Raw genomic sequence first — 20,869 nt, forward strand, 5'->3', positions numbered from 1 at the left:
GTTTTGATCTGCATATCACATTTTTTTTAAATTGCCTCCAATAGTATGCAACACGTTTCGGCGTTCTGATTGATGCCCTCCTCAAGCTTGAGGAATGCGTCAATCAGAACGCCGAAACGCATTGCATACTATCTTTTTGATATTATTTACACTTTTTTTTTAAATTGCCTCCAATTTTTTTGTTATCTGCAAAGGAGGAATTGGGCAATGTTGTAAAGCAAAAAATAGCCTATACTCTCTAGCTTCAGACCATTGAATCCTGCACTGAGCAGGGGGTTGGGCTAGATGACCCTGGAGGTCCCTTCTAACTCTACCATTCTATGATTACTACATCTTCTGTTCTCCCCGCTGGCTCTGCTTACATCCTGCAGTCAGTGACAATCAGTATACGTGAGACCACTGTAGCCAATTGCAGGACACTGTTGCAGTCAGCTTTTATATGGAATATCACTGAGTCTGGCATGTAAACAGAGCCAGTAAAGTGAACAAGAGATAAATTCTGAAGAAAATATGGTTGGAGTCGGTGAGTACAAACTGTTTCATTATTGTTCAGCATTGCCTTAAGAGTAGAAACAAATTCTCAGACAACTCCTTTAAGGGATTAAAGCAGTATTCCCCAAAATTACTTTTATTATCTATCCATATGATAAGTGATAAAAGGCTGATCAACGGGACATAGTGGAACGTTTGTACTTGTATATTTCCATCAGCCCTAATTAAAATGAATACAAATGCAGAATATAAAAAAAGAGTGGAGCAAAACCTGCATGGTTGTGACTAGCCTAGAGTTAAATCAATAGCCATAGAAATTTGGATTGTGCGAAGATATAATAGAAGTGCTGCTGACCACATGCTTCTCCATTTAAGTAGGTGTAAGTTAACAGAGAGATACAACTAAATGAACTATTGGCTTGGGGAAATACTCCAAAGACAGACAGTAATTAAAACGATTAATTGTAAAATTCTTTATTTGGTTAAATATAGCATAGGAAAGCGCAATTCAGGGCAAAACCCTGTCATTACGTGATTGGGGATAAAGTTTAAGTGGAGGGTAAAAATGGATAGGAAAAAATAAAAATATATAAACCACATGAGGTATCAAAACATAAAAAGTAAAATTACATAGCAGAACAAAAACAATGTTTGTAATAAATATTAACGACAATAGTAAAAAGTGTTTTATAAAAAAAGGTATACAGAAGAGCTGTTCAAGCTACCAGATGCCGAAGTGCTGAGCTCTGGGATCCCCAAGAGATATCCCCATCATCACAGCTCACCCAGTCTCCAAATAAACTCACCTAACCCCCACGCTGCTCTCCCCTGCATTTGGGGCATGCTGTGCTGGCTGGATTTGGGGTGTCGGCAGCGTTTTAAAACCAGGTCTGTTAAGGCATGCCGAGTGCTAGGCATCCTTGGCCTGCAGTGTCCCGCTCAGCCGTCCCAGCGCAGGATCGACATCTATCCTACCTCCTGCAAGCCACGCTAGCCAGATCACCGTCACTAGAGTGCTCGCTGCTGTTCTCCCCCAAAGCTGAAGCCAATCCACCAGCATGGCAAGCTGTGCAGCCAACCACCATGCGGATAAGGGTCGAGAGACACATCCCCTGTCGGCAATCACTCTCTCGGTGCCCGCAAGTTTGCCTTACCATGTAACCACCGGGAACAACTGGCGGCAGTGACCTGGAAGCCTCCAACACCCCAATAACTCTCCCTCCTTTGCAGGCAGTGGCCATCTTGAAGGGAAAGAGGAGAGCACCTGCTGAATAACAAGGCCATCAGGGAGAAAATCACACTTGTCACTGCTTTCATACAATGGAGAGAACTCCTTCAGCCCCTTGGGAAAAGAGGCATAACTGCGCCCTGTGACACCCCCAAGGAGGGTGAGTGAACGTCTACAGAAGAATCACATATATCCCCAACACCCTAGAGGCCCCTCTACCAACATATTTTCACATTTCCCCTGGTTTGAGACTGCTTCTCCTCTAACAAAGTTTGTTAACTGGACTAAACTAAAAATTCATTAAATTGTTTCCCTTAATTAAGATTGCTCTTTCTTTGAAATTTTATATGTAAGCCCTAGCGCTATGCAGTGGTGGAAAGCAATATAACAAACTATAATTACCTATAGAGGCACTTGATGGAAAAAACTGCGACAATAAAATGTAATATGTGAACATAATTCTTCCCCAACTCTCCCAGCGTAATGATAATCAGGGAGACAATATGGGAAAGCTCACAAAACCAGTAAGCACAAAAAACACCAGAGACTCTAGGACCCCCAAAAGACCCCAGGATCCTGTTAAAACCTCAAGAAAATCCTCCCACGATACTCTACCCATAAATAAAACAAACCAGATATCATCTGAATAGGATTACAAAATCCACACCACCTCTTCTTCAGGCTCAGAACGCGCATCTGAAGACAACTTTCTGATAGCTTTAGATGCCGACATAAAAAATTCCTTAAAGTCTTGCCTACCAAAGAATGTATCAGGGATTTCTTTAAAGAATTCATGCTAACAGTCAAGGAAGATGTAAAAGAAGTACAAACTAGAATCAATACCCTCGAGGACTCATCTGCATAATGATTACTCATGCAGAAAAAGTTAAGGAGCTTCTGATTGACAAGCATAAAGAACTCTACCTTCACAGAATCCACATAGTTGACCTGGAGAACCGATCCAGACATAACAACATACGCATACATGGAATTCCAGAAAGTATCCATGACAAAGAGATTTCTGCCACTCTTTCCCTGATGCTTAACAGCATAGTGGGGAGAGATAAGGATGCAGATTTTAGCCTGGATAGGGCTCATAGGTTTTTGAGGCCTAGGTCCATCAAATCTGACAGGCCACATGATGTCCTCTGTTGCCTTCAAACATTCAAAACTAAAGAAAAAATTTTGTATAAAGCCTGAATAGCCAAATAATAGAATTTGACAGAAAAGAAATTAAGCTTTTCCAAGACCTCTCTAAGTATTTTATTTTAATTAGAATATTATGTAATAGTTAGTACCTCCAAAGATGTAACTTTTGTATAATCTGAGCTGTATCCTATATCATCTTAAAGAATTAAACTTGAAGATTATTTTAATTTGAAATCAGACGTATTTCATAATTTAACAAGAGAAAAAGAGATATAACATTTTAATCGAAGAATACTGGATATAAATCCGGGATGTCCCAATGGTCATATCTGTACAGCTTTGGGGTTGTGCCATAATCTTGCTCCTTCTGGATAATGCAATGGTTTCCTTGTGTCAACAGCTAACCCTCTATGTAGGTATGCTTTGCTGGCTACAGTATTACGGTGCAATTATGGGATGGTATGACATACAGTTACTGGAAAAAAGGAGATTGTTTCAGCTTGACTAAAATTCTGTTGTTCCTCTGCTGTAGAAGTCAAAAGCAATCACCGACACAATACCCCAGTATAATGATGTATGCATTATGTCACAATCAGCATTAACCTACTGTCCAATTCTTTTCTGCACTGCTTTGGGTCCAATAAATCAGCTTTATTCTCCCTCTCTCTGTTATTGGTGCTTTCACCGAGGGAACACTCCTTTCACTAACATAATGGTGAAACAGAAATCTGTATTGTAGAGGAGTAGAACTCCAATTGACTACCACGTTCTTCTTGCTACAGACTCTGCTTCCTGATGTCAAAAACTCTCATCTTATAGCTACAGCTTACCACACTACCAGGTCTTTAAGAAATAGTAAGTAGCGAACTCAATATGTGTTCGTTTCTGTACCCAAACCAGTTGCATGTAAACAATTCCAGGCAAGGAGATGCAATGAATTAATTTCAGGAAGTTTATTTGACTGTAACTTGAGATGCTATGATTGCACTGCCCAGGGGCAGAATATAACCTTACAGAAAAGCAAGAGGTGTTCTATGAAGAAAAGAATGATTGTAATTTATAGTTACACATATGCAGAAAATAAATATAGTAATGATTACAAGATGGCAACAGAAGCACAAAAATATAGAACACTGAATACAAATAACTTAAAGGGGTTGTCTCGCAAAATCAAGTTGGGGTATACACTTCTGTATGGCCATATTAATGCACTTTGTAATATACATCGTGCATTAAATATGAGCCATACAGAAGTTATTCACTTACCTGCTCCGTTGCTAGCGTCCTCGTCTCCATGGTTCCGTCTAAATTCGCTGGCAGCTTGCTTTTTTAGACGCGCTTGCGCAGTCCGTTCTTCTCCTTTCAGCACGAGCCGCTTCAGTGTGCTCCCCGCTACAGCTCTTCTGCGCATGCGCAGACGAGCTGTCACTGCTCGGGAGCGCGCTGGAGTGGCCATTCTGTACCATCCTCTGTTAGAGGAAGGTGCAGAGCTGCCGAGCTGTCCGGAGAAGCCGCCCAGCTGTCCCGCCGTCCTGGTAAGTGATGGGCCGGGGGGGCTGCCGCTGCGCCGGGGGGCTGTCGCTGTGCCGGGGAGGGGGCTGCCGCTGTGCCGGGGGGGGGGCTGTTGCTGCGATGGGGGGGGCTGTCGCTGCGATGGGGGGGCTGTCGCTGTGCCGGGGGGGGGGCTGCCACTGTGATGGGGGGGCTGCTGCTGTGATGGGGGGGCTGCCGCTGTGACGGGGGGGGCTGTCGCTGCGATGGGGGGGCTGCCGCTGTGCCGGGGGGGGGGCTGCGCCGGCTACCTGCTGCCTGGCGGTGGGTGACTGGTCGGCCGTGTTCACTCCAAGGTGCCAGTCGGCGTCTGCGGGGCGTCTGGTTGTCAGGGAGACACAGCTGGTAGCGTCTCGGGAGCGCGCACGTCGGGCTGCAGCAAGCGAAGGGAAAAGAGCCGTCGGCCATCTTGGGAAATTTTTATAAGTTGCTGAAACGCTGGAACGGTAAGTACAAACCAGCTAGAAAAGTCATTTACAGGGGGGCTTAGTAATGTATGCTTAATTAGGGGGACTGGGCAAAAAAAAAAAAAATCCACTCCTGCCTCGAGACATCTCCTTTAATTTATTAGCTGGAACAGCAAACTCTGTGTCCTTGGATTTCACCATATAAATTGAGATTAATGAGTAATGTCTTTCCAAAGTTAAACAACACATTGTTAGACCTGTAAAACAAATTATAAATGAGCCATATAGTGCAAAAATAATAACTTGAACATATGGACAATAGTAGTCTAATCAGCTGTTCTTGTCATAATCCAGTGGATGGTGATGCAGCTTTTGAAATGGTAACCTCTTCTCTTTCATCAGGTATCTGGAGACAATCAGTTAATATTGGCATGGATATGTGTGCATCCCCCTTGATTGAAGAGAAGATGTACCCAGTGGTCCTTCTGCTAGAAGTCCCTACATGTCCAGAGTAGGTACTGAGGGTATATGATGTCTATCCCATTATGTGAAAATCGCTCCCGTGAGCCAACAGAGGATTGTAGAGAGCAGTACATGAAAGTCGGTGAAGCCCAACCACTGCCCCAGCAGCAGGTAAGTGAGATGGATAAGTTGTCAAGATGCAGTGGCAGTGCATTTTGACAACTTCTAACTTCAGCTTCTTTTGCATTCATGTGTGCGTCCATCAGTTTAGTGCATACATTTATCCTCATCTCTACTTATTTCAAACTTTTCTCTAAATGTCTGTGTAGGTTTGACTGCATGATTGGATTGCACACTTTGTTCTGCAGTAAGTGTGGACTTTTTATACATATTTGCCTTAGTCCAGTAATAGATGGTTTCACAAAGCTTATCATAGACATATTTATCACTAAACAGACTAAGCTTATTAATGCACATACTCACTGTAGATTAAGGTTTCGTTCGACTATTCCGCCATTGATCTATGTATGCGTAAGTTCTGATGAATGTGAAGACAGACTTTGTACAAGCAGTGGTAGATAGCAAACTCAACAACACTTTTCTCTAGCCAAACTTGTTGCATGTGAATATTCCAGTTAGAAGTCACTGTGACAATTAATGCTCTTAGAGCAAATATAACCTTCTCACTGGAAAGGCCTTGAGACTAAAAGAAAACTTTTATTAATGATAAAGATAAAAAAACACTTCCTCAACTCTGGGGTGGTTAAACTAAACAGACACAAAGTTACAGACAAAAACACATATAAATATTCATCTAATAGTAAGATGAATGCGGGAGTTGGCAATTATAGAGGAAAATAACAGGGTATAGGTGCCCCAAAATGTTAAAGGATTGCAATATCAAATTGTAGCGATGAATGGATCCCGCTACGTGATAGGACAATTTAAGTCACATATAATTGATATGGTAAGTAATTAATCAGCAGCTTATTTGGTCCACTGATTTCGTTCCTTCAAGTACTATATTGATAAGAGCACTATGGTACCACGTTAATAAACCCACGTGTTTGTACGTATTGCCACCCACTAAAACGATAGTGATGGTCCATCCAGACCCATAATTTACTGGATTATGTAATACGGGTCAAATAATAACCTAACAACATACGATTATACTGTGACTAAACTAAGCTGATTGTCACATGAAGTCACATCTCAATCATGGGAATAATTCCGTGACTGAATCACTATAATACCAATTGATGTTGGCAATGAAACAACTTGCTCTTAAAAGAGTAATTAGAGCAATGCCCTGTTATTATAGGCCTGCTGTGATTACAGAGCTATATTGAAAAAACATCAATCAGAACTATGGTCTGACATCAGTTAAAGCTATCGTCAACGTGTTTCCACAGTGTAAGACGATGTTAACCACTTACTCCTATGTAAACAGACCCTCTGCAGACAGTTACCAGGTGTGTCAGACAGAAGTGCTGCCCGTATGGGCTCTGTTGTATATGTTACAAGGCGACTGTTTAATTAACAGTGCATCAATCCAGCCGCTCAATTGCTCCTATACATAATCATTATCAGCCCTCTTGGCACTTTTTCTCGTTGAGGGACATAAAGGCAGACGCAGCTTATCTCATAAATTGTAACAACCTGCGTTCTGCTGCTCCTTTCTTCAGCCTAATTAACAACCAGCTTTATACTTACCATCTCGTCCTGATGAAGCAGTGGTTAACACTATATTAAACCATATAGACATTAAATAACCAGCGGGTTTGTTGACCTGGGTATTGGAGTCAGGTAGGCATTTAAAAACATTGATCTAGGGATTATTCTGACTGCTATTATGGAGTCAGGAAGGATTTTTTCCCCTAATGGGCTAATTGGCTCCTGCCTCCTTGTGTGTTTTTGCCTTCCTCTGACTCAATACGGGGGGGGGGGGGGGGGTGGAGACAGGCTTAACTGGATGGACATTGTCTCTCTTCAGCCTAACATACTATGTTACTATGATCACTAATAAAGGAGGTAAGCCTTGAGGAGGGACAAATATTGCAGGTATTGTTCTATTGTATGATTTGTCCTTTCAATCTGACCATTAGACTGGGGGTGGAATGCAGACGATAGATTCACAGTGATGCCAGGGTCATGCAAAAGCTCTTCCAGAATTTTGATGTAAATTGCACAGAAACTACATCATCCAATATTCCATGCAGTTTAAATATTTCTCTGATTATTAGTTCTGCTGTATACACAGGTGTTAGGATCCCCTTGGTGGGGATGAAGTGGGCAATCTTAGTAAGCCTATCACATCGAGAATAGTGGTCATCTCTTTTGTAGGAAGGAGGTCTACAAAAAAGTCCATAGATATGGATCCCCAAGGTCTAGATGGAACCGAAAGTGTTTGTAGAAGACCCAAAGGACGAGCTCTAGGTATCTTGTTTTGTGCACACATATCACAGGAACTGACATACTCCTTCACATCTTCCCTGCAATTTGGCCACCCAAAGAACTGGAGCAGGAGCTCCCGGGTCTTTGTAATCCCAAGATGGCCAGGAAGTTTGGAGTCATGGATCTATTTCAGGACCTTGAGTCAACCCACCTCTGGAGTGTACAGTCTGTTCATGTGCATCTAGAACCCCTTTTCGTAAGAAAGCTGTACTTTTTTGTAAGATTGCTTGAGGAAAGGGTCACTTTAATACCATCCTTTAACCCTTGTTAGCAATTCCTTATGATTAAGAATTCAACGCAAATTTTTGCGGGTCAGAATATTACTGTCCATCTCAGCCTCCTCCTGTGATTCCCCCAGAATCCTTATAAAAAGTAAATTGGGCAGCGCAACCAGCAATCCCAAATAATTTGTCTTTATTGATCCATAAAGTGCAGAGCAGCAACGTTTCAACTCCCCCAGAATCCTTGATAAGGCATTGCCTTTACTGTTCCTGGACCTAGTCAATAAGAGACAATGAAGTTGAATCTTGAAAAGAATAAGTTCCATTGTGCTTGTCTCACTGACAGTCTTGTGGCAGTATAAACTATAGATTCCTATCGTCTGTGAGAACAGTCACCAGATGATGAGCTCCCTCCAACAAATGTCTCCATTCAGAGAAGGCTACCTTCATAGCTAAAAGTTCCTGCGTTAGGTATGAGATATTTTGTGAGGGGTTCATTTTGGTTCCCTGCATCTCGTGTGGCATTTCCTTTTTGTTTGTGAATACGCTTCAAAAGAAACTATTTAATAGGTTTGCCTTCTCTCCATCATCTTCAATGATTTCTCTTGCATTATTTGTTAAAGGGCCAGTGCTCTTGGTGCAAATCCTTTTGCTGTTAATATAGTTAAAAATAGTTTCGGGTTGTTTTTGCTCTCTTTGGCGATCAGTCTTTCAGCCTCCTCCTTAGCAATTTTGATCTTATCTTTGCATATTTTGTTTTTTCCCTGTACCATTTTAGCGCTTCTTCGCTACCTTCTTGCTTTAGTAGTTTGAACGCTTTCTTTTTTTCATTTATTGCCCCACTTACAGTCTTGTCGAGCCACAATGGTTTCCTTTTACTTAAAGTTCTTTTATTTTTAAAATTAACTGCTCACATGAGGTGATTGGGATCCTTTTAAACTTTTTCCATTTGTCGTTTGTACTGATATCCTTGAGGATGTTGTCCCAATTAATGTTACCAATAGTAGTTCTAAGCTGATCAAATTTTGCTTTACTAAGGTTTAGTTTATTTGTCGTTCGCTGATAAGGCTTCTTATGAAATGACAGCTGGTCGCTGGAAGTTGATTATATTGTGATCACTGTTCCCCAAGTGCCCCTTAACCTGTACCCCCATTATTCGGTTAGGTTTGTTAGTTAATACTAAGTCCAGAGTGTCCCTCGCTCTAATTAGCTCCTGCACAAGTTGCATAAGGTAGTTATCTTTAATAACAATTAAAGAAGAAAGGTTTCGTTTTCCCATGTTATATCCGGATAATTAAAGTCTCCCATGATAATTACTTTGTTGCGGATTGACACCTCTTTTATCTGCCTTAGGCCGCCTGCACACGAGCGGAAATCCCTCGGCGGGATTTCCGCCACTGAAAGTCTGCATAGGAGTGCATTACAATACGCACTCCTATGCAAATCTCGCGCGGCAAACAAACCGCGGCATGTCCTATTTCTGTGCGGGGCTCACAGAGTCTCGCACAGAAATGTCACTCACCCGGCCGCCGGCTCCAGTCTGCGCATGCGCCTGCTGCTCGGCAGCCGGCACATGAAAGAGCCGGGGCCGCGGGGCGCGGGTGAGTACGCGCTCCTCCCTGCAGGCGCTGGGGTCGGGTCCCGCCGCGAGAATTCTCACCGCCGGATCCGACCCGCTCGTCTGCAGGCAGTCTTAATAGTAAGATTTCTGTTTCTTCTGTTGCTTTTGGCGGTCTATAGAAAAACTCTATCCGGATTTTGTTATATTTTTGTCTCCCTGTATTTCTACCCACAGAGATTCCACGTGTTCATCTCCTGCACCTATATCTCCCCGTAGCCTCGGCTTTAAGTACGATTTAACGTACAGACATATCCCTCCCCTTTCTGGTTTCCACGGTCTCTTCTGAAGAGATTGTAACCCAGTAAATTCACCACCCAATCGCACTTATCATCAAGCCGTGTTTCCGTTATTCCGACTATATTATAGTTTTCATCAGTCATTCTCACTTCAAACTCACCCACTTTACCGCTCAGACTTCTTGCATTCGTGGTCATACAATTTATACAATTTTTTTGTGCTTTAAATTCATTTTGTTACTAATGGTACTATTGGCTGATCTGACAGTTCTAACTGTACTAACCCCTCCTCCTGCTCGACCCCAATTCCCATTGCTTAGATCCAGGTCGCTAGCTACGCTGACTACCCCCTTATTTCTCTTTTTGCCCTCCCCCCAGTCCCTAGTTTAAACACTCCTTCAGCCTTCTAGCCAACTTCTTACACAGCACAGCTGCACCCTTCCCATTAAGATGCAGCCCGTTCCTACAGTAGAGCCTGTAGCCAACAGCAAAGTCAGCCCAGTTCTCCAGGAACCCAAATTCCTCCTTCTTACACCACCTCCGGAGCCACTTGTTTACCTCCCTAAGATCCTGCTGCTTTTCTAGTGTGGCTTTAGGTGCGAGTAGTATTTCCGAGAAAACTATGCTGGAGGTCCTCGCCCTAAGCTTGGACCCTAGGTCCCTGAAATCATTTTCGAGGGCCCTCCATTGACCTCTAATTTGTTCATTGGTGCCAACGTGCACCATGACCGCTGGATCCTCACCAGCCCCTCCCAGTAATCTGTCAATCCGATCCGCGATGTGTTGAACTTGAGCGCTAGGAAGACAACACACCATTCGACAATCCCGGTATTTATGGCAGAAGCCCTATTTGTCCTCCTTATAATTGAGTCCCCTACCACTAGGCACATATATTTCAAATGCAGGAGTCCGACTATTGTGAAGAACCTTGCTTTTATTCCAATAACTTCGTGCTCATACAGACAAACAGAGTACGCATTTCGGTTCGCAGAACCTTGCTCACCTACCACTAGGACCTGTCTAGCCTGCCCTGCGCTTCCCATCCCCATCTCACTGGAGCAATCATCTCCCTGGCGTTCAGAAGGCATGTCGTGTTGCAGCGTTGCTGGCTCTGTAATGGCATCCCCCTCATCTGCCAACTTTGCGAACTTGTTGGGTCGTGCCAGTTCAGGACTAGCCTCCCTGGTTCTCTTCCCTCTACCCCTCCTTCTATCTGTCACCCAGCTTACTGCCTGCTCCCCCTCATCTTCCGTACTACCATCCGCCCCCGCCTCTACCCCCTCAAATGTCTGCTCAGTGAGCACCAAACTCCTTTCCATGATGTGAATGGCTCTGTGTTGCCAGTTGCCCATTTAGATCCAGGATTTGAGCTTCTAAATGTGCGACGTGCACGCATCTTGTGCAACAGTATGCACCCTCGATCGGCTGATCAAGGACCGCATACATTTCACAATTAGCACACTGGATGACATTGCCAAGCATGGAGCTAATCCCAATGGGGATCTACAATTAAATTACGGAAGTAGTGAAGATAGAGTTGCTCACACTCAGCTTACACGCTGCCACTTATGCGCAACCGCTCACACACTGCCGCCTATGCGCAACCGCTCACATGCTGCCGCCTATGCGCAACCGCTCACATACTTTTTTTTTAATCTAACGTTCGCACTCTCACTCAATGCCTTAATCCTGCTGCACTTACTCCTTGTGCACAGACACTTACACTCCTACTCTAATACCCTCTCTCTTAGTCACAGACACACACCAAGACACACAGGCACACACACACACTAAGACACACAGATTATACTTATCGGCTCTGTCGGCAGCTCCTTCACAGCTCTTGCAGTCTCACCGGCAGGACCTCTCTTCTGAAGGCCACGCTCTCTGTACTCCTGCCACTCCGAGACCCGCTCCTCTGCTTCTGCCCGCTGATCGGCCGCTCCCTCGGACTCCTGGTGGCGCTGACTCCTGCGGCGCTCCGGTGTTCATATCTTGTTCTTTAAGCTGTTTTCCATTCATCCCACTGGTGGATTATATGCTGTTCTGAGATCCAGTTTAGTAACGATTTTGGCTGCCCAAAAGTCTCTCCAGCAGTTCTGGGATTAACGAGAGAGGATAACAATACTTAATAGTAATCTTGTTTAGTTCCTGGTTATCAATACACGGTCAAAGAGTAAAATCTTTCTTATCAATGAAGCATATGGGCAGTTGATTGGCATTCTTTTGTCAGGAAACTGGGGTCCGGGTACTGGTAGTCTATAAAAGCTACCCACAACCCCTGTACCTACCTACTTGCCCCCCTGGGCTAGGCTCCAGGGCGACAACTGGGCGACGGTCCCTATACTCTCTAGGGAATTGGTGCAAGGGGTCAGACTTACAAACAGATATAAAGACAAGCAGACGCAGAGGCCTGTCAGGAAGTCCGGGTCAGCAACGGGAGAGTACGCGGTACCAGGGATCAGACGAGGTCAAAGTTGGGTCCAAAAGCAGAGAGTCATAACAGACAATCAGATCAGAATAATGCGGGTGTAGCCTGGAGACAAATATACACTGGCAGTGTTAGGAGGAAACTGAGATGTTTAAATGCTGTCACAACTCCCACCCCAGCTCTCACAACTCCCACCCCATATCCCCGAAGGGGATATTGGTCTTCCAACTTCGGGCATGGCTACTTGTAAACTCGAGGTAGCTATTAGCATCCACCTGATTAAAGTGTGTTTTGCTATGGATGCTATTGTTCTGGATATATAATTTCAAGTCCAAAAAGACTATATTGACCCTATCTACCATACTAGTGAACTCTAAACTCCACTCATTATCATTGAGGTTATGTAAAAAGCCATTAAGGCTTAACTTATTTCCTTCCCAAATCATTAAAATGTCGTCGATGTATCGACGGTAAAATATTATATGCTCATCTTTAATCAATCTTTCAAAGGCCCCCATATATAGGTTGGCAAAGCTCCACGCAAATTTAGCCCCCATAGCCGTTCCAGTTATTAGGAGATAAAAATCATTCTGGTACTTAAAATAATTATTCTTCAGCGTAAAATTCAATTGCCCTTAAAAGGAACTCCCATTGGTGTTTAGGCATTAGGGGATCCTCTTCAAGGAATATCTCTATTGCCTTTAATCCTTTTTCATGGGGGATACATGTATATAAAGACTTAACATCGTGTGTAACCCACATATATGATTCCTTCCACACTACTTCTTTGATAACATTCAACACATGGCCTGTATCCCATTAATAAGTCACTAAATTCCAAAACATACCGTTGTAAATGATAATCAATAAATTATGATACATTACTTGTAATAGAATTTATGCCCGAAATGATCGGGCGTCCCGGTGGGCAAACCGAGTACTAATGTAATTTAGGAACTATATAAAAATATGGTGTACTTGGATTTTTAACACAAATGAATTATTTTTCCCTTTTAATAAACAATTGTCTTGTAGGGCTACATTCATCATCTCATGTAGTCCTCTTTTTATATCCTCTATAGTGTCTGTTTGTAATTTGATATAATTTTTGATGTCCCCTAAAATATTAAGGGACTTCATTTCATATGAGGATCTGTTTAGTATAACTACTGCTCCCCCCTTGTCAGCATTTTTGATGACTATTTCCCTATTATCTGACAATTTTTATAAAGGTTTATCTCAAAGTTAGATTTAAATTCATATTAGTGTTACTCTGATCATTTCATAATTTAGTGAAATCTTGTAAAACCAGATTATAAAATGCATCTACATGGTTGCCTCTACTCTCAACAGGATAGAAAGTACTCGTGGGTTTTAGGCCTGATGGTATAGGGTCTTCTAACACAAACAATTCTGTCTCATTGTGTACTGTGGGGGGCAATGACATATTTTGACGATTAAAATGACGTTGGAGTGTCAACCTTCTAATAAACTCATGAAGATCTACAAATAGTTGATAAAAGTTAGGGGTTTTTGATGGGCAACAGAACAATCCTTTACATAACAGTTTAACTTCTAACTCATTAAGGTCATACTTGGATAGATTATATATGCCCAGAGCATGACACTCCTCTCTGTTAATGATTATTGTAGGAGGGACAGACTCTTCAGTTTTTTTGTTTTTAGTATTACCTCTTCTTCCTCCTCGTTTTCCCTTTCTTCCCTTTCCATTCTTTTTTGCGATTTGGTTATGGTGAAAATGGCATAATGAAATTTTGTAATTTTGGAATTTATCGTGGGTAATGGTTTGAGCTGAACTTGGCTCAGGGAGGGGAACATTAAACTTGAAGCTGGTTGTTGTTTGTGGCCTCTTGGGGGTGTGTTCTACAAGGCAATGTTGGTCTCTAACTTTTTTGACACTAAAAAAAGTTATTTACTTATATCTGGTATAGACCCCAGATGTGGTGGGAAAATTTTTTTGCATAATGTCTGATGGCATGTTTTCTCTGTTCTAGAGTGAATGTGGGTAGGTGGTGTATGGAAAACATGATTAGGAGACAAAAGCTGTGATGAAGATGAACTGGGTGAGTGAACAGGTGGTGTCTTGGATGTATGTGTGTTGGAGGAAATATTCTGATGATGTTTCTCAGTGGGGTGTGCATACAATGTTATCTTTTTTGCTTGCCTCTTTACCGGGATATTTTTATTTGTATTTGGTACCGAGTCCACCATACCTATGGCTGTTTTAGTTCTATTTACTACTATGGTGGTGTTTCCAGTCCACCTGGGGGTAGAAGGCTGTTTTTTATAATCAAAACGTCTTTTGATATACTTTTGATTCTCGTGGTGATAATGTTCCAAGTTGGATGTTTCAGAAGTATAGCGTTTGGATTTTTTATTTCCTAAACATTGTGAGTGCTCTTTATGATGATACTGCCAAGGAAATAGTTCTTTTTTCTTATAATCCGCCACATCCCTTACAAATTTGTGGATCTTTTTAGATAAGATCTGTATTTCCATGTTGTTGGTATAACCTAATGCATACTTAATGTAATTTTCCGAACTTCTAGCGACTAGACTAGATAATTCCCTCAGGCAGTCTCTTGTAAGGTCCTGTATTTTGGTCACTAACTTATCAAGCATTAAATCCGAAAATGTATTTAGCATAACTTCCCATTCTCACGTGAAAGTTGGGTCATTGGGAAATGTAGAGCCAATAGGGACTCGCAGACCCCTTGGAGCCATATGAATGTCTCTATATAACCCCAAAAATACCCAATCTGTGGCATGTCGCCACAGTCTATCTATACAATCCTTTACTTTATACTTAGTTATTTTTGTAGTATCCAGACTGCAGGAATCCTTGAATTCCCAGTCCCATTCCCCTTCTTCGAATGAGGGTATGGTAGAGATGTTAATTTGGAATTCCTCCATGGTCGTTCTCATAATGGACTTGGCAATTTGCAATGGGAGAGTTCTCCACTCTCGTTTTAGTCGATCCATAATGCCGGTCGCTCAATCCCAGGGAAAAAACACAGCTCTCAGGTTTTCTCAGCAACCAGGAAAAGACAAACAAAACAGAATTGATAGGCGAGCGCGCAGGCTAAAGCTGTTCGTCCTTAAAATATTTATAGTATATGAATTAAACATTGCACCCTCGGTGTTATCCAGTGATAAGTGGATAGCTGCTAGACCCAAACAGAAAAAACACCAGGCACTGGACGGTGCCCAGGGCATGTACAATGAATAGTGGTTAGTCCCACACAGCTGTTTGGGGTAACTTAAAAAACATGCAGTAGGGCCTGCACTACACCACACCTAGATGCTGAATATCAAACAAAAGAGACAAGAATATTGCTTACTTGAGGAGAGACCTCCCTTCCTGGAGATCCCTCATATATGTGAATGGCCTGTAGAATGAGAAGATCTTGAAACTCTTCTATCCGGTAAGAACCTCCCAAGGATGTCTCCAGGCTTGTCAGAAGTTTCACCAACGCTTTATTGCAGATAAAACAAACAAGCAGCTAGACTTGCACTATACAGTGCGAACAAGTGAAAACAACCCACTGTTTGCAACGCGTTTCGGCCTGCTACTGATACCGGTGACGTCACATCAGCGACCGGTAGGGGCAGCAGGAGATGTAAGTGGACTACATATAAATACAGGAACAGGTTGTAATGGGAAATATGCTTGAAAAAGGCCTCATAGCAGGCCCAAACGCGTTGCAAACAGTGGGTTGTTTTTTACTTGTTCGCACTGTATAGTGCAAGTCTAGCTGCTTGTTTGTTTTATCTGCAATACAACGTTGGTGAAACTTCTGACAAGCATGGAGACATCCTTGGGAGGTTCTTACTGGATAGAAGAGTTTCAAGATCTTCTCATTCTACAGGCCATTTACACATATGAGGGATCTCCAGGAAGGGAGGTCCCTCCTCAAGTAAGCAATATTCTTGTTTCTTTTGTTTGATATTCAGCATCTAGGTGTGCTGTAGCGCAGGCCCTACTGCATGTTTTTTAAGTTACCCCAAACAGCTGTGTGGGACTAACCACTATTCATTCTTCATTAAAAAGAAAGATTCTACACTTCGTCTGAGCAATAATTTCTGGGAACTAAAAAAGATTACTCTTAAGAATCACTATCCTCTCAATTAATCCCAAAACTGCTGGAGGGTATGCGGACAGCCAAGGTCTTTATTAAACTGAACCTCAGAGGAGCATATAATCTGGTATGGATCCGCCCCAGAGATGAAGGGAAGACAGCTTTCAGAACAAGATATGGACACTTTGAATCTCTAGTGATACCGTTCAGTCTCTGCAATGCTCTCACTGCTTTCCAGCACTTTATCACTGACGTATTTCGAGACCTGTTGGATTTATTCGTAGTGGCTTATCTTGATGACATCCATCTTCTCTGACAATTTAGAGGAACATCGCAGGCACATTCGGGTGGTCTTGAAACGACATTAAAAGAATAACCTCAACATCAAACTAGTGAAGTGTGAGTTTGAAAAGACCCAAATGGAATTCCTGGGATACATTATCTCCCCAGATGCCTTAGGTATAGACCCCAAGAAGATAACAGCCATTCTGGATTTGCCCATTCCAAGAAATTTAAAGGAAATACAACACCTGATAGGTTTTGCAAATTTCTACAGAGGATTTATCAGGGACTTCTCAAAAGTCATCTCTCCATCACTACACTCTCTACCCTCACAAACAAAGCACATGTTTTTCTGGCCCCCGGAGGCGCAAGTTGCTTTGGAGAAACTAAAGACTCTATTTACTTTGCCACCAGTACTGTTCCACCCAAGAGTTGCCTTTTGTTGTTAAAGTGGTCGCCTCTGACTCTGCAGTGGGAGCTATTCTGTCATAATGAGTCGGATATAATATGCAACTACATACTTGTGTGTTTCTATCCTACACCTTATCACCCATGGAAAAGAACTATGATGTCGGGGAAAAGGAGCTTCTGGCTATCAAGGTGGATTTTACCGAAGTGGAGGCACTTCTTGGAAGGAACCCATCATCCAGTAATGGGGTACTTAGTGACCATAACAATTTTGAATTTCTCTGTAGTGACAAGAGGTTATCTATGAGACAAGCATGATGGGCCCTGTTCTTCTCCAGGTTCAATTTCATTGTGTCCTACTGCCACGGTTCCAGAAATGGCAAGGAGGATGCATTGTCCAGGATATTTTTGGAGCCTGAATAGAAGTCATATACAGACCACAAGATTCTGTCCCCCCCAATTTTTTTTAGATATCCTGCATTCTGAGGACCTCCTAACAAAGCTTAAGGGAGGCTATAAAAGTGACCCTTTCCTGGGTAGTACTTCTAAGGATATTAAGCTCTCTTTCAAGAATCAACTTTGGAGGTGAGAACATCAAATATATGTTCCTGAGGCTGGTCAACTTGAAGTCCTCAAACTACACAATGATTCCAAGCTTGCCGGTCACCTTGGGGTCACAAAGACTTTGGAACTCCTGCTTTGTTCCTTCTGCAGGAGAGATGTGAAGAACTATGTTACCTCTTGCTCAGAACAAGACACCACAGGCTGTCCTTTGGGTTTTCTACAACATCTTCCAGTCCCTGCCAGGCCATGGGGGTCTATATCTCTCAAAGAGGATGGCCACCATTCTTGTTGTCAATGACCAACTTACAAAGATAGCTTGTTTCATCCCCAGCAAAGGAATTCCCACCGGCAAGCATACCACTGAGTTGAAGATTCGGGAGATTTTCAGACTATATGGAATTTCTGATAATATGGTTCTGACAGGGGGATTCGGTTCACGTTGAAATTCTGGAAACACTTTTGTACAGCCCTGTGAACCACCATTAATCTTTTTTATGCCTTTCATAACCACTATAATGGCCAGACTGAGAGGACAAACCGGACCCTGGAGCAGTATCTTCGCTGCTTCATTTCTCATCTCAAGGACGACTAGGTGGACAATCTACCAATGGTGGAGTTCACCTACAATTATGCCAAGCACAGATGAACTGCCCAGAGCCTGTTCTGGACAAACTACAGGATGCACCCTGTCTTCATTTCTGGCCTTCCTACCAACATCCCTGTCCCAATGGTCAACCATAGACTTGCAGTGTTGGTAGATATTTAGAATGAATTAAAGGAGGCTTTATAGGAAGCTCAGGGTGCCTAAAAAGATATGGCAGACAGACACCGCCAAGTGGCTTCTCCTTTCCGGATTGGACAGAAGGTATGGTTGTCCACCAAAAATCTAAAGACCTATTTACCCTCTTCCAAACTTGGACCAAGATTTATTTGCCACTTCTGAATTACAGAAAACATCAGGCATGTGGCCTTCTGTTTAAAATTTCCAGAAGGCCTCAGAATCCATCCTGTCTTCCACATATCTGTGCTGAAACCTTTTCAGGATATCACCTTCACTGGAAGACAGCAACCCTCTACCATAAAAGTACAAGGACAGGATTAATTTCTTGTGGAAAAGATCCTGGGTTCCCAAAGGCACAGATGAAAACGTCAATACCTGTTGCAGTGGCTGGGATATGGGCTGGAGGAGAACTCTTGGGAGAAAATGTACATGCTCCAGAGCTCACTGGGGAGTTCCACAAGAGGTACCCTTTTAAACCAGGCTACTGTCAGGAGTCAATCGAAGGACCTCCTGCACTCCAGTCGGTGGCTCTAACTGCTGAGCCACCCAGCCTGTGGACAGTTACCTTGCATGACTCCCAGCCTTGTTACATGATTCATGTTGTCTAGTTCCTGCCTCCTAGTCCTGACCCCACCTTTGTTCCTGATTGAGCTCATTATAAAAGTCAGATCCTACAGATGTACGCTTCGGCGTAAAGAGGTACCATTTGCTTCAGTGACTCTGCACGTATATTGGAATATTGGACCGATATCCAAATCCGATATCTTCCTTTTAGTTTTTCCCCGTTTATTTTTAAAATACTGCTGAGTGTGTATTACCTGTATTCCTTGTTCTCCCATGTATCAACTTTTTTTGTATATTTTTGTACATATCATATATATTTTGCACTGCTAGACCTTTTGTAGAATAAATCTACACTTTATTAGTCAAGCCTTGTCCGTTTTTAAAAACAAACCATATACTCCGAAGATTGTATTCATAATTCATAAATTACGTTCCAGTTTACCGTTGACAAACTGGTGGTGGCAGCATTTTATTCCTATGCATATTGTAGAGCTCTGGAGTGCGTTAGAACGGATCGAGTGGATGATTTAAGGAGCCCGGGAAAGTTGGGTACAAATCAGCCTGTATTCTACCGACTATAAGCTTGCAATACTGCAGAGTAATCAAAAACAGAGGTGGGTTTGATAGGTATCGTCCCCTCTCTTTCTGTCCTGTAGCTGGTATGTGACAGACTACATTTTGTGGGTGTGTTTATTCTGTCATGATCTGGTGCAGGACTGGAATCCCTTGCTGAAATTGCTGCTGGTGGGAAACCTGGTCAAGGAGGCAGTCGGGGTCTGGTACACAGGATGATTATACAGCACAGAGGATTTTAGCAGGAGCATAGTCGAGAGGAATAGTCTGGGTCTGGTACACAAGATGACAATCAAATGGGCAAAGGAAACAGTAAAAGGAGAGGTAGCTTGGTTAAGGGCACAATAAACACACAAGGAGGGAGTGGCGGGACAGGCTTTCATAAGATAACTAATCAGGAAGAAGGGGGAGCTAGTCAGTAAGACAGGAGCAGGAACAAGGAACAGGGACAAGGTTTATCGGGGCAACTGTCCAGCAGGCTGAATGGCTCAGTACAAAGCACTACTGCTTGGATTACAGAAAGTTGCTGGTTTGAATCCTGGAACTTTCTATTGCCAACGGATCCCTTGCTTCATACCACACCTTTCTTGGTATGATTTCCAACTAAACCAATACTAACTGATCAAAATATTTTTTGAACTGACCAATTTCCTGTTTATGAAAGCAATCAATTTTCCAATTCTGATTCTACAGATATCCTTCCCCTTGCATGAACAACACGTAGAGCCAAACCAGAGCAATGACGGCTAACTTCAATGATTTTTGGCACCAAATGCATCCATTGAATGCACCTCACCCCCCTCCAATGGACCTCTGATGCTGGGATCTCTAACAACAACCTAATTTTAAAAGACAAAACAAGAACACAGTGCTTCCTTGGATAATGACTCCATAAAGGCATATATATCATATAATAACTGCGCACACCTTATGTTGATATGCTAAGATCACAACGACCATTAACACATAAGGTTCTCTAAGGTATACTGCATGCATAACTAGCCACTTTTAATATGAATAGGCCACAGTGGATCCACATCATTGATAAATTGGTGAAGATCCCTGATACCTCTATTGGTAGTGCATCCTGAACTTTTGTAGTTTGCTTCTAAAACAGCTCAATATGTGCAAATTCTTGTTCTCTAATCAATCCAGTATAAAAAGAAATGTCCATTTATCCAGATTTTTGCATGATCTGCAATTGAAAGAAGTAGACATAATTATGTGAGAAGGAAAAGAAAGAATGAGCAGTAGGAGGAGGGAGGAGCAAAAGTGTCAGAAAGTTAGGGGCATTCCCCAGTGACAGAGAAAATGGTAACACTTAGTTGTCAATTAATTCGTA

This window comes from Eleutherodactylus coqui, chromosome 2 (assembly GCF_035609145.1).
Source record: "Eleutherodactylus coqui strain aEleCoq1 chromosome 2, aEleCoq1.hap1, whole genome shotgun sequence".
NCBI lineage: Eukaryota > Metazoa > Chordata > Amphibia > Anura > Eleutherodactylidae > Eleutherodactylus > Eleutherodactylus coqui.